General features: G+C 41.0%; 1 protein-coding gene across 12 annotated transcripts in view; it reads right to left on the reverse strand.

The window, feature by feature from the left end:
• PPFIBP1 (PPFIA binding protein 1) overlaps positions 1-15347 on the reverse strand; it is a 167851-nt gene that overhangs the window by 110161 nt on the left and 42343 nt on the right. For all 12 annotated transcript variants that reach the window (XM_036296583.1, XM_036296584.1, XM_036296587.1 and 9 more), the window contains one exon: positions 1095-1186. The gene's annotated coding sequence lies outside the window, so the exon portion shown is untranslated. The remainder of the gene's footprint in view (positions 1-1094; positions 1187-15347) is intronic.

Here is a 15347-nt window from a genome sequence, read left to right on the forward strand (position 1 = left end):
TAAAAAGCTGATTGAAAAAGAACCTGGGGAACATCTGGTCTGCTCTCCTTGGTTGGCATAAAAGTAATTGTTTCCCCAGCGGTTAAATATCTCAAGGACACAGGAAATCCAAGGCAAGGCTGGGACTGAACATTAGGTCTCTTAACTCCCCATCCAGGTGCCAAAACTACCTCTCGAAGGTGGGAGGATGTTTCTCCAACTCCAGTCCTTGTTGTGTCTACAGCCACAGTTTAGAAGGATTAGGGTCACATTCGTATTAAGAATACAACCCAGACATTTCCAGTCTCCTACCGACAGATGCGCCATAAAAAGCTTTAAACACTATTTAGGATGTGGCGAATCAGAAAGTCAGACGGCGCTGTGCTCTCACCCCAGGTTCTGCCACTTACTAGCTGTGTGACCATCTGCATGCTCCTTACCACTCTCTGAATCTCAATATCCTCATCTAGATCACTAAAATATTAACTCCTACTCTGCAAGGTTGGCAGGAGGACGATCTAAGGCAATAGTGTCAGAGCAGTACCTGGTGCGTGGCAAGCACTCAGAAAAAGTAGTCATTGAATGAAAATTGAACTGAATTAGTCAAGTGCTTGTCACTTAGCACAACCTCAATAAATAATTGTTGTTATTATTACTGAGCAAGAGAAACAGGGAGGAAAGGAGTAAGTAAGCTTATATGAAAACACTTGGTTTTTCTAAGCCTATAGGGTCCTTAATGAGCTGACCGATTCTCACTGACTTTGATGGGGGCACTGAAATGGTCTGAGATAAAGAACAGTAAAGGATTTGAAGAGCAGGCGGTGCTTTTTATGTGCTACCAGGTCTGTGTTTTCCTTCTCAGTAACAAAAAATGACTTGCTCAGTGACAGTCACAACAAGCCTAAATTCACAGCCATCTATGTAAGTCGTATTATTTTTAGAATTAAAAAATTTTAAATGGGGTGGGTCACAGATTATCATAGGCATAATGAGTAGACCGACATAGTCAAGTAACTTTACTAGTGGAAAAAATTTACACACTGAGTATCCAGAAAGGTAACTGCAGGCTTTAAAGATGTGAGAAACAAACAATGGTGATGAGTGAGTTTACTTACATTAAAACGGAAGGTTTAGCACTGATTTCTCCTTCAGCTCTTCAAATCTTGCTTGTACTTATTAGCAGGCTGATCCATAAAGTTCTTTAATACTGAAAAGATATGGAAAAGATAAATTAACACTAATTTCCAATTATAGCAGACCAGAGGAAAAATAAAATCCATTGGTGGGTAAGTTGTTGTATAAGCAAAGAAGATAACACACGTGTTAAGAAAATGTGTGAAGGACCAAGAGATTTAACTGATAATCCTTCCCTTTATCTTTCTACCGTTTCCTCCTCCATGTCCCCTCCTCTTCCTTCCTTCCTTCTCCCCATCCAGCACCGCCTCCCTCTCTTCTTCCTTATTTCCTGTTACTGGACAACCTCAAATATTCCTCGAAGCCTGAGTTTCTGCTACCACCAGCATTAAATGTTATAGTCCAAAGTGCCTGACACATGTTAGGTCCTCTATGAGTGTTTGTTGAGTAAATAAAAAAACCCCACAGTTTTCCAATATCTCTTTACGAATAAAAAATGAAGAGATTTATTATTTTCTTGTCCAACAAGAATAATATGTAGACAATATTGTAGAAGCATATACACTGTTTTTTAGACTTGTTTTTCTGATTGATTCCCTTTTAAATAATATATACTTAGAAAAAAAATTCCCATTAGTATTCCTATGGACATGTAGATTCACACCATTATAGTTATAAAATATAGTAAAGGTAATAAAGGAATGTTTAGGAGATGGGAGTTCCTTTTGAGGTGCTCACTCTTCAGACACCCCAGGATTCCCTCCATCTACATGAGAAAGCAAAGTAGCTCCAAGTTAAACATGGCCTCACATGTGATCTCAAATGTATATATAGTCGGGGCCAGGCCCAGACAAAACTGTGAGGTAGGAGTGGAGCAGCTTCCTTCTTCTATCTGTGCCTTTGAGGAGTCAGTGACTCCAGATGTTTCAATAAGTAGGAAAAATAGGATCGGCTCCCAAGTTCCAACAACTTGATGGATATCCTTCCTGAGGACATTTTCATTAAAAAAAAAAAAAAAAAAAAAAAAAAAAAAAAAAGAGAGAGAGAGAGAGAGAGAGAGAGAGAGCTTCAGAAGGCAGATGCTTGACACCAAAATAAAATGCATTACTGACAATGGAATTTCAAGTACGAATGAGGGATACAGATTGTCTTGAAGGAATTTCTTGACTCAGGTTCACATCTGTCCATTTGGCCTCCCCAAAAGCTTGCTTCATGTATGACCAATATTCAGGGGTGGGCAAATGTAGGTTTACAGTTGTCATACAAATAAATAATACAAGAAATCTAACCTAATAAAAGAGAAACATGCAAATTGACCACACCTCCACTATGTCCAAGCCACACCCACCAGCCAATCAGAGCAACTATATGCAAATTAACCCAAACAAGATGGCGGCCGGCAGCCATGGAGCTGGAGCAAGCAGGAGGCTTGGTTGCCCCCACGATGGAGGAAGCCAAGCTTCCTGCCTGCCCTGGCAAGCTGTGGCCTCTGCTCAAGGCAACAAAGTTTCAATTATAGAAGATAAATAAATCCCAGATACCTGCTTCCAGCCAGCATCCACTGGGAGCTTGGGTGGGTGGGGGCCGTGGCCAGCCTGCAAACAGCCATCAGCCCCTCACCCAGGCTGGCCAAGCACCCCAGCGGGACTCCCACCCTGATCCGGGACACCCACCCTGATCTGGGACACCCTTCAGGGCAAACCAGCTGGCCCCCACACATGCACCAGGCTTCTATCCTCTATAATAAAAGAGTAATATGCAAATTGACCCTAACAGCAGAAGGACCGGGAATGACTGGTCACTATGACAGACACTGACCACCAGGGGGCAGACGCTCAATGCAAGAGCTGCCCCCTGGTGGTCAGTGCACTCCCACAGGGGGAGCTCTGCTCAGCCACAAGCCAGGCTGATGGCTGCCAATATAGCAGTGGTGGTGGGAGCTTCTCCCGCCTCCTCAGCAGCGCTAAGGATGTCCGACTGCAGCTTAGGCCTGCTCCCCGCTGGCAAGTGGACATCCCCCGAGGGCTGCCAGGCTACCAGATGGATGTCTGACTGCCAGCTTAGGCCCAATCCCCTCCAGGGAGCGGGCCTAAGCCAGCAGGTGGTCATCCCCTGAGGGGTCCCAGACTGCGAGAGGGCACAGGCCGGGCTGAGGGACCCCCCCCCCCCCAGTGCACAAATTTTTGTGCACCAGGCCTCTAGCAATAAATAATACAAGAGCTGTTTCAAATACTCACAATCTAGGTAAATTTTAAGCACTTAGTGATGCATACATAGGCAAGCCCAACTTTAAGATTAGTGTGTGCTCCAAAAGCAAAGTTATATTAATCAGCAGTTTTCAAAGTGCATGCCTAGGAACTCTCTCCCATGGGTGCTTCTGAGAATGGAGGCAGGAGAGTGAGTGGATGTGTAGTACTGGGCTGAGCACATTATTATTTCTCTTATAATTTGATCCAAAACTTACTCGGAGAAGAGGTTCCTTGAGCTGCTTATAAAAGGGTTGAAACTAAATGATGATTAAAGCTAGTGCAGAAAATTTCCAGTGAGTTCATAGCACAACACAGCTGATCGAGCACAGTAATCATACCAAAATCCAACCACCCTCCCTAACAGAGTCTTTTTGGAAAAATGTGAATTCTAAGTTGGGTCCCAGAACATAGGTCATCCTGGGTCCAAGCAGGCAGGAGCCAGGCCTTCTCTTCCTTCTTACCCAATGCCTTTGTCCTCTGCCCTGGAACATACACTTATACTTCCATGAGGACTAAACCAACAGTAAGGGGGTGAGAAGAAGGTGGAGAGGGCCTGTGGATATTCCAGAGTGGGGGAGATGGGGGCTCCAGCAGGGAGTAAGACACAGTGGGTTTCTGTGAGTCATTCACTACCCCAGACCCTGCCCCAAACCTCACCAGCCTCCTTGCTAGAAATTACATGTGCAAAGCTTACAAACTTCTCATATGTCCAGGCCTTTTAGGAATGAGGAAGAGAAAGTCAGTGGAACCGTTTAAAGAGAAGAAAAAGGTATACCTATGTTCTGTAAGACCAAATTTAAAAACAACATATAAAATTAGAAAACAATTTTTTAAGAGAAAATTCTAAGAAAGCATTGCCTGAACTTGCCCCCGAAGAATTCTCTGAATTAAGAGGCACTGAGTATATTCATCCCTCCCTCCACACAGAGCTTCGATTATTCGATTCAACCAGGACTGAATACATAAAAACATTTATAAACATAAACCACTGGATTTTTTGAGTTTCCATCATGAACCTTGTATAAGTCTGTCAAAGATTCCCTTTGTTATACAGTTTTGACCAAATGCAAGAGACTTTAGTCATTTCCTCAGAAACAGACGTGAGCTATAAATATGAACAAACCAACACAGCCAGTCACTCACAAAAAGGCTCACTGAAAAGTTTAATTTAAAAACAAGAGCACATTATTAAACTAAAAAAATAAGCCAAAAAAAATCCAAACCCATGCAAACAACATTCTTAGCAGAAAAACTCAGTGTAATGACAAAGATAATTACAAATAGCTTTTATTTGACTCCTAAACTTTTCCTATACAGAATTTTCAAAAACAAAAATTAAAAAAAGTCTGTATTTGTGTTCACTTAATAAAGCAAACCATTGACATCCTGCCCAAATCTCAGAACATACATTCCAAGAAAATCCTCCAAACCATTAAATAAATGGCTTCTGTATATCCCTTTGTGATAGAAAACACTACTATTGCTTATTTTCAAAATCCCTTTAATATTCTAATCTAATTCATGACCTTTATAACTGAGAGTAACATGTTAAGACATAATAATTAGGAAGTGAAGTTACTATTTATTATAATATCATATTTCTTAATTTGAAACTAAACCAAAATCCAAAGTCTCTATTCAGGTATGACATAGGCATCTAAAGCAGGCATCTGAACACAGGGCAAATATGGCCTGCCACCAATTTTTGTAAATAAAGTTTTATTGAAACATAGCCATGCCCATTTACTTACATATTATCTATAGCTGCTTTTTAATAATTATTATTACTAGTGCCCTGGTGCATAAAATTCGTGCACATTAAAAGGGAATTAATTAGAGGAAATATTTTAATATTGCTATTTGCCCTTTCTTTATAATATAAGTATCAGAGATGAAAGAAAATTAGTAAAATGTGTATGAAAATCTCCCTCCTGTCAGAGTCTGGGGCGCACCACGGGAACCAGAGTCAAGTCCCCGCCCATCCTCGTGCGCTTCGAAATCACACAAAACCCAGACTTGGCCAGCCCCACCCATCAAGCCCCGCAGGGCAGGGGGCACCGGCCTCAGGTCCCCCATCAAGCCCTGCCAGGCCGAGGGGGCACAGCTTCAGGTCCCCCGGCCCAAGCGCCGGGGCGGGGACGTGGCCTCAGGTCCCCCGGCCCCTGCGCCTGGGCAGGGGGTGTGGTCTCAGGTCCTCTGGGCCCAGCCTCAGGTCCCGTGGCCCCAGCGATGGCACAGGGGGTGCGAGGGCACAAGGGCATGATGACCATTTGCATATTAGCTCTTTACTATATAGGATTATTATTATTACTAGAGGCCCAATGCATGAAGATTCGTGCAAGAATAGGCCTTCCTTCCCCTGGCTGCTGGCACCGCCTTCTGCCTTCACATGCTGCCTAGAGGCCTGGAGCGGCCGGCCGGGGCAGGATGGAATGCCTGCATCATCGCCATGGCGACGATGCAAGCGTCCCAGCCCGGCGGCCGCCATCTTTGTCACATCAATTTGCATATTCTCTCCTTATTGGCTGTGGGTGCCGCCATCTTTGTCACAAAGCGATGATCAATTTGCATATTCTGTCTTTATTAGATAGAATTTTTTTCTTTTAGAGAGAGAGACTTAATTGATTGCCTCCGACAGAGGATTGAACCTGCAAACTGGGTATGTGACCTGACTGGGAATTGAGTCCACAGGCTTTTGGTGTATAGGAAGATGCTCCAACCAACTGAGTCAGCTGGCGAGGGCTAGAGCTGCTTTTGCAATGATTGAGTGAAGTAGTTACACCAGAGCCTGCAGGACTCTTAAAGTATAAAATATTTACTAACTGATCTGACCCTCTAAGAAAAAGCTTGCTGACTTCTGATCTAGGAAACAGCTGCCTCACTGCACTAAATCTTGAAATGAGAAACATGAATCCTGGTTTAATCATCTTGCTGGATACTACCTAAGTCATTTAACCTTTAGCTACTTTAATGTTCTCATTTACAGTACAATAACAGACAATATTTATTGGGAATTTATGCATCGGGCACTATTCTAAGGGCTTTACATTTAGTAAATTAACAACGAATTCACTCATTTAATTCTGACTAAAACCCTGTGAGGAGAGTATATGATTAGCCCCATCTTACAGATGAGGAAACTGAGGCAGAGGGGTTAAATAACTTGCCCAAAGCCACATTACTGTTAAATGGAAAAGTCAGGGTCAGAGCCCAGGCAATCCAGGTTCAAAGCTGGTATTATACATCTCTCTGCTAGATTGATGATCATTTTAATTTTATGAAAGTTACAGATAATAAAAGGAAATCTTAAAAAGGCCTACTAGTAAGCAATGTTAGTTAAAGACAGTAAAGTACACCTCTGCACAGTTTAGGATAAGATACCTAAAATAAGACTATAAATGGACTTCCACAGACTTTTAAGAGCCTTCTGATTTCTAAGATTAGGGCTAACCTTGGGATACTGGGAACATAAAAGCCCACAATATCCTTTTTTGTTTTTTTACCACAAGTAATAAAAACAAAAAATCAAACTAACTGACCAATGTCTGTCTTCCTCTTGGTGAGTGGGGCCTCTCCAGGCAGTTCAGCCCTTCAGAAAGGCTTTGGGACACAAGCTTACTGGAGGGACCTTAAATCTCCCACATTAGTTCCCATCTAGTCTTTTCCTCTGCCTAGCTTCCATCTGGGAAAAGGCTGAGCAAACAGAAGTTATGGAAAAATTTTAATAGCCTGGCAAGAAGAGCTCTATCCAGATAGTAACTGTCACATGAAGATGTCCCCGTGCTGAACTAACCCCACTTCCTGATGTGCCCCAGGATGTTTGCAGCAAATGCGTCACCTACAGGTGAACCCGTGCTCTTTTGTACTAAAAGATAGGTTTACATGATCCAAATAAAATAAGGGGAGCCCTAACCGGTTTGGCTCAGTGGATAGAGCGTCGGTCTGCAAACTGAAAGGTCCCAGGTTCAACCTTGGTTGTGGGCACATCCCCAATAGAAGGTGTGCAGGAGGCAGCTGATCGATGTTTCTCTCTCATCGATGTTTCTAACTCTCTATCCCTCTCCCTTCCTCTCTGTAAAAAATCAATAGAATATATTTTAAAAAAATAAGGGGAAAATATACTGCTAGATTAGTCATCACCAATTTCACTTTTAGATAGAGGTGATCTTAACCATCTTTTTTGCCAGTCTTTAACTGGCTATCAGTGTCTGCAGAGTAAAGTCAAATCCTTGAGTTTGACATTTCAGCTTACCCCTTACCTACTTTTCCAGTCTTACCTCCTTCTGTTTTTGGTCTTTCATGTAACCCGGATGGCCTGTTTTTTTCTTCTGAGAACATACATATTCTGTACTCCCCTATTTTCTCTTTCACTACCAACATCACATCCAGTGAAGCGGTCACATCTCTGTGCTAAATATTGTGGGATACAATCTGCATTTCCTGGGAGGACTGGATTCTCACCATCCAGTAGAGAAAAAGGTACACAAAGGACTACACTAAAGCTTCATATTCAAGGTCCAAAGTGCTGTAGGACTCTGATTAGGGGATCCAAAAAGACTTTAGACAGAAGCCATCAATGAGTTGGACCTTAAAGGAAGGGGGACAGAGTGTACTGAAGTTTATAAAGTTGGAGGGTAACCAGATAGGATAAAAATTTATTATCAGAAACTTCAGAACCCAACAGGGTCCAAAATCCTGGCTCCCTTTGACTAGTAATAGGGATTGTTGGAGTTATAATCAAATAAAGCAGGTTGATGCTAACCATGCTGAAAACCATATTTGTAGCCAGTTTCATGTCTTGGTCAAATAACAAAGCCTTTTAATTCCGTCCCTACATAGTCTTCCCCTTCTCTCATTGCCAACAGCATTGAATATTTCAACCCATTCATTCATGTGGGCATTTAATCACATGTGGACTTTCACTGTTTAAATATTCTAGAAGGTTGTTTTCCCTCCTCAATAAGACTTTGTTATCAAAGAATAGGTTCTTTCAAATAGACCCTTGGCATTGTTGAATTTTAGGTTCAAGGTCCCTGACAAGTAATGCTAGTTTAGCTGAGAAGCAAATTTAAATTATGAGGTCGGGCTGTTTGGCTAGTAACACAATGCCCAGTCAACCATAAACATCTGTATTCCAACATGGCTTTGCTTTCTGCCTATCCATTAACTCATATGAACTGATCTAAAACGTCTTTCTGTGTGCAATGGTCAGGAAAAAAGCTAACAACTAGGGTTAGTGATGGAAGGAAAGATCAAGTTAAAGCAGCACAAGAAAGCAGTGGCTCATAGCCAAAATATAGACATTAAAGTGTTTAATAAATTACACATTACAGTATATCTGCAAATGTGAGGATGAACAAAGAGCTTGAACTTTATCCCTTATGTTTTAAAAAGGGTCAGTGTATAGTTTTTTGTGTGTTCCCACAATACCAAGCACTGTGCTATAAATACTAGCTAAATGAATAATGTGATGATCTCTGATGTCCCATAGTCCTTAGTGAACCTATTTGTCATGCCACAATCCAATTGATTATAGTCAAATTTCCCTCAAGACTCCAGAATTGTAGCATTTGCAATGTCTACTGACATACTACATTAAATAAGGCCCACATATTTTTAAGTGAGCATATTGCTTCACAATCATATTTGCAGTGTTTAGTAATGGTTGCCTTTGTCTTTAATGCATAGCTTTCTTTGCCAATACCGGCAAATTATTTTTTTATTTCCCTCCAAAAAAATTATAATTCAAAGATGCTAAGCAATTTTGGAATTCAAAAGTTACGATTTGAAAGTTTTGACTGAATTGAATGGAATTATTAAAGCCTGCCATAAAGTTACATATACTAGTAAAAATATACGTATGCCTGGCTACATGTGGTGTGGGACAGTATTCTGGAGCTGGGTGTGAGGAAATCCACATGGCTCAGCTTCCTAGCACACCAATTTTTCTTTGTGGCAAACATTAAACTTTATTTTTTATGACAAATATCATGACCTATAGTGAAAGTATTATATAACAATGTATAAAAATGTTTATATGAAAAATATTATGGACTATAATATAAAATTTTCCTAACAATATATTTATACAATGGGTTTCAAACACATTTTGGGCAAGAACTTTAGAACAGATGTTCCCATTAGTTGCACACATCTTGAAGCATAGGGTAGTTTGGTAGAAATCAGAGGTTGTTGACCACATAGTCAGTCATTTCCTCAGAGAGAAAATTTCTACAAATGTTCTGAAATATGTCCTATCCCTTTGAAAGCGGAGGAGAAAGCTGTGATAGCCAAGAAATTCTACAGGTTCAAGTCCTTCCACCTTTATCATTAACTAACATGTTATTACAAATATCTTTCAAAAAATATGAAGACAAGCCACTTCAACCCCACTAGCATTCCGAAAGAGCATTCTGAACTAATGTGGAATTTATAACAGTGATTGTTTTAATAAAACAGTGACTTCATCCCGCTGGTACATAACACTATCAATACACTGGTATATAACACTACCACGCCAGAACTGCGAGAACCAACAGACCTCAGTGAGGTCATCTTGCTGTGAGAGGGGTTGGACCATTATGAACGTGATCATCGCTGACCCAGCAGGAACAGTAAGGACTCTTCCCCTTAAATTTCCCCACATGAAATAGATGTATTTTCATTGTTAGACTAGGACCATGGTTTCTGCAACATGTGTGTTTTAAAAAGAGGTTTTTCTGCCTAAAATAGGTCTTACCCAGCGACCGTCTATTAGAAATCCTGTCAACCAACATAAGACCCTGAAGTTTTATAGACACACTTAAACTAGAATAGGATAGAAATACTGCAGGTAAAATATCTGACTATTTTATTTTCAGCTTCCATATTCAGAAAGACACATTGACCTATAAATTCTCTAAATCTCACAGAGAACCCACTGCAATTCTAAAAAAAAAAAAAAAAAAAAGATATAGGATGAACTTTTTAATGCTTTGCTACCCACATACCCATCACCACTGATAAGAAGAAGAAAAAATACAAGGGACATAAGGCAGCTCACTTCTATCATGAAAGATTTTTATTGTGTGTGTTGTTTTTTAAAAAAACCTCACCTGAGGATATGTTTATTGATTTTAGGGAGAGAAAGAGGTGGGAAGAGAAAGGAGGGAAGGAGGGAGGAGAGACAGAGAGAAACATCCATTGATATTATCTTCTATGCAACCTTAGTGCATACTAACTTTTTAGGCAAATTATTTCCTAAGATAAATGCATTGGAATGGAAGTCCTCTTACTGCAACAGAGCATTGCAGTACAAAAGTATTAAATACAGTGCCACTAGCAATTTACTACCAGACTGAAACTATGTTAGGATTTTTTCTTTCATTTGGAATTGAAATGGTAACTGAGGGCTGCTTAATATATGTTTCTGGTTACCATTGTGAATGAAAATTTCCCCGTGATTTTATTTATATACTAGGGGCCCAGCGTGCGAAATCGCGTGAGACCCAGACCCGGCGCACTGTGGGATGCAGCGTAAAGTGCACCCATCAATGTACCTCCTGATGACCAGTCTTTGGTCGTTATGGTGTTGCAACCACTGGGTTTTTATTATATAGATTTTCTCTTTTCAGACTGGAAGGGAGAGAGGGACAGGGAGAGAGAACCTGCAAGTCCCAGAACGTATATCATTTCTTTCATGAGTATTTCAGTATATCTCTCTAAAACAGTGGTTCTCAACCTTCTGGCCCTTTAAATACAGTTCCTCATGTGACCCAACCGTACAATTATTTTCGTTGCTATTTCATAACTGTAATGTTGCTACTGTTATGAATTGTAATGTAAATATCTGATATGCAGGATGGTCTTAGGCAACCCCTGTGAAAGGGTCGTTCAACCACCAAAGGGGTCGCAACCCACAGGTTGAGAACCACTGCTCTAAAAGATCGTTTAACTATAAGACTATCATCACACACCTCAAAATTAGTAATAATTCTTATTGTTAGGAAGAGGTATTTCTATTTCAATACCATCACATTTCTAGTCAATGAGCACATTTCCAATTGCCTTATAAAAGCCATATTTTCAAAAACCATTTGTTTGTTCTCATTAGAGTCCACAATTGTGGTCAGTTGATAGATCTGTTAAGAATTTTTTAATCTATAGGTTCCGCCCTACATCTCTTTTCTTTCTCCTTGAAAGTTATTTATTGAAGAAACTGGCTTGTTTGTCCTGTAGAGTATCCCATAGCTGATTATGTTCCTAAGTGCAATTTAACATGCATCAGCTCACCTTCAAAATTCAGGTTGGTTAAATTTTTTCCTGTCCCTTGTGTAAAGGTAGATATGCAGATGTAGATAGCTCATGGACTACCGAACAAAAACCATGTGCTCTTCTATTCCACTGACATTGAGTAATAAGGAAAAGAAATAGGGACGATTTTCAAGGATCCTATAAAAACTATCTCTGAGGCAAGAAGTTGAACCCTGGGCTTATAAAGTAGTACAGGGAGGGGTAAAAGTAGGTTTACAATTGTGAGTACCCAAAACACAAAGTTTACTCTTGTATTATTATTTATGAATTATTGTATTATTTTCTATAGGAACAACTATAAATCTACTGCCCCACCCTGTACTTAAATCAAAGGAACGAGAACAGGAAACAAATGTTGCAGACCGATCCTTTCCTCCCCTTCCCAACTCCTTCTGCCATTACAGACAGGGTAGGGAAAGCTCTAGCAAGCAGTTTGGGTTGACTCCCAGCTCCACCTCTCTAGCTGTGCCGCCTGCAATAATCTTACTTAACTTCTCTGGGCTTCAGGGTCCTTATCCATAAAATGAAGACAATACACAGCACACCTACTATGTGAGAGTTCAGTGAGGTAATTCAGAAAAAGAGCTTGGCACACAGTAAGCTCTCAAACAAAAGGCTGTTAATTATTATCCTCTTTTAATCGTTATGATCCCCTAATAAAAATCTCCTCCTTAAAACTTTGGGGTGCCACCTCTTCCCCTAAGTGACTCAAGTGAGTTTCACCCTAAAGGCTTTTACCTTGAGTTCTTGCCAATGTCTGTCTATAATTGTACTTCTGAACAAAAACTACTCCTGCTATGCGATAATACATCTTCCAAATTTTGCAAACAGCAGGCAGAATCAGTTGTCCTCGAACACTCATGAAACTAATCTTCTTGGCTGTTCATGAAACATTCAAGTGAGGAACAGAGAATTTTTTTCCCCTTGACTAAGAGCCTGCCATGTGCCAAGCATGGCACTTAGCACTAGAAACGTCATGAATTCTAGTTAGCTGGGGTTGGGGAGGCATTCAATGTTCTTATGTTTTAATTATTAATAACCCAAAAGTTCTCACTTAAAATATGTATTCAGGACCTACCACTGGGCTATGTACTACAGGGGGTAAAAAATTAATAAATAATAAAGCATAGTCTCTGGGGAAAAAATTTACAGTCCATTAGAAGAGAAGTATGCTAATGATCCATAATCTATAATAATAAAAGCATAATATGCTAATTAAACCGGATGTCCTTCTAGACAACCTTCCGGACGAAGCCAGGGCTGCAAAGGAAGCCCAGTCTCAGGTGCCTGCTGGTGGCAGGAGAGAAGCCTGGGTCCCGGGTGCCAGAGGGAAGCCGGTGTGGGCAACTGGAGGAAGGAAGGCCTACTCTTGCACGAATTTTGTGCATCGGGTCTCTAGTGTAACATAATAGATCATGAGAGGGGCAAATGAAATGATAGGAAAAAAAAATCCGGAGGGAAAAATAATTTACAGTGAAGGGTAGTTTTGGGGGGGCTATTTAAAAAAAAGAGAGAGAGATAATGGGTAAGATGAAAGTTTGAGCAATGACTAAGATTTTGAAAGAGCAGAGGAAGAGTTGGAAGAAGCAGGGAAAAAGAATTTCAGACAGAGGAAACAGAAGCATGGGGGCTGAAATGCAGGGGTTGTTCAGGGAACAGCAGTAGTTGTGGTTGGATGGAGTGCCAAATGTGTGAAGGGACAGTAACAGGGGTGGCTGGATCCTACAAGCCCTGGATGAGTAAGGAAGTTGGACTAGATTTGGTAAGTAACTAAGAGGTTTTGAGGTTTTCTGAGTCAGAGTGGGATGGTCAGAGTTGTGTTTTACATAAATTAATATGGATGTATTAATATGAATCACCTGTTTCCTAATTCAGGCATCAAGGGCCTTTGAATCAAGACGAGGAAGGAGAACCAAAGACACAAATACCAGCTATAATTGGAATGGAGAAAATATGACTTGGTGATTGAAATGACAGAAGTAAAGAAGAACTCAAAGATGGCTTCCAAGTTTTGAACCTAAACACCTGCAAAAAATAGTGGTGTCATCAACAAAAATACGAGTCAATTCAAAGAGCTGGGTTTGGGAGAGAGGTAAGATAGTTAACCCCATTTGAATATGTTGAATCTGATGTACCAGCAGAACACACACAGCGGGCACCAGAACCAACAGGAACAGTGAAGTGAGCGGGCCAGTGAGAAAAGCTTAGAGAAATAATATGTTTAGGATATAGTAAGGTGAACTAGTGAAAGTAGAGTAGTGTCCAGAGAAGAACATTCCGTTTAGTACAAATCATAGGATCTGAAAAATGAAAGAGCCTTAGAAGAGTCAGGAAGACAAAAGGCAGCGGTCAAAGGAATAAATGAAGAAGTAAAGGCAATGAATGAAGACCACTTATTTAATAAATTCAATATAAAAGAATAAAGAAAAGATGGGATATTCGGAACATGGGCAAGAGCACTAAAGAAAGTAAAGGAAAAAAGAGGAAAGGGGATATCCTAGATGTTTTTATGTAGACAAAAGGTGGTAGAGAGGAAACAACTGGCTCTCTGAGACAGGAAGGAAAACAAATGATCAAAGAACTGGAGGCAAATGCAAATACAGAAGTATGTTAGAGTGAAAGATGAAAATGAAGCTTGAGAATCAAGATGACTAACTGCCAGATCTGTTTTCTTGGCCTACAAAGAGTTTCAAAATATGTGATTTAAACTTGAAGAGATTTCACATAGAAAACAGAAAACGACACCACTGGGCCAAGGCTTCTACAGGACAACAACCCTGCTGTCCCCACCACAGACACAGCAGGTACTCTGCAGTTTACCACAGTCCCTACCTATCCCCTCATTCATTTTAGTAATTTTGATGGCCCCTGTTGGCAGTTGAGTTTGTGACTCCTTTTCAATAAAAGAGAGGATGAGATCCTTAGAGAGTGATGGCTATAGACTGAAACCTGAAAAAACAGTGATCAAAGTAAACAGGTTAGGAAGTCAATAAGAGAGGATTGTGGTCTGTTAGCCTGCTGAGACCAGTGACTCATCATTCTGCCTGGCAGTGCCCTGGAAGCAGGGGTCACAGGGCAGTCATGGCATCAGACAGGAAGACAAGGGGTTCTAGGGTGCTAGAGGGGACCTCAGTGAGGAGCCTGGACAACACCTGCCCTTGATGGGGACTGTGAAGGGGCTCTCCTGGGAGAATGGAAAAGAGACAGCATGGGAACAAAGAGCAGATGTGGGGGAGAGAGGGTGGTGGGAGAGACCTAAAAGGCAAGATAAAAAGGATTCTCCTGGGCTTTTTCTGGCAAGAACTTGAAAGTGTCATCTGTGTAAAATATTAGAGGACAGACACACATCAAAGGCTAAGGGGAGAGTTAGGAAGCTTTGGGAGGAAAGTAAAAGCAAGTATAATTAGTACAAAAGGGGAAAATCAGTCCTGTAGAAATTTACCATTAGTGAGCCCTAGCTGGTTGGCTCAGTGGCAAGAGCATCAGCCTACAAACTGAAAGGTCCCGGGTTCGATTCCAATCAAGGGCACATGCCTAGGTTGTGGGCTTGATCCCCATTAGGGGGCATGCAGGAGGCAGCCAATCAATGATTCTCTCTCATCATTGATGTTTCTCTCTCTCTGTCTCTCTCTCTCTCTCTCTCTCTCTCTCTCTCTCTCTCTCTCTCTCCCCTTTCCTCTCTGAAATCAATAA

Source organism: Myotis myotis, unplaced genomic scaffold (genome assembly GCF_014108235.1).
Source record: "Myotis myotis isolate mMyoMyo1 unplaced genomic scaffold, mMyoMyo1.p scaffold_m19_p_3, whole genome shotgun sequence".
Classification (NCBI taxonomy): Eukaryota; Metazoa; Chordata; class Mammalia; order Chiroptera; family Vespertilionidae; genus Myotis; species Myotis myotis.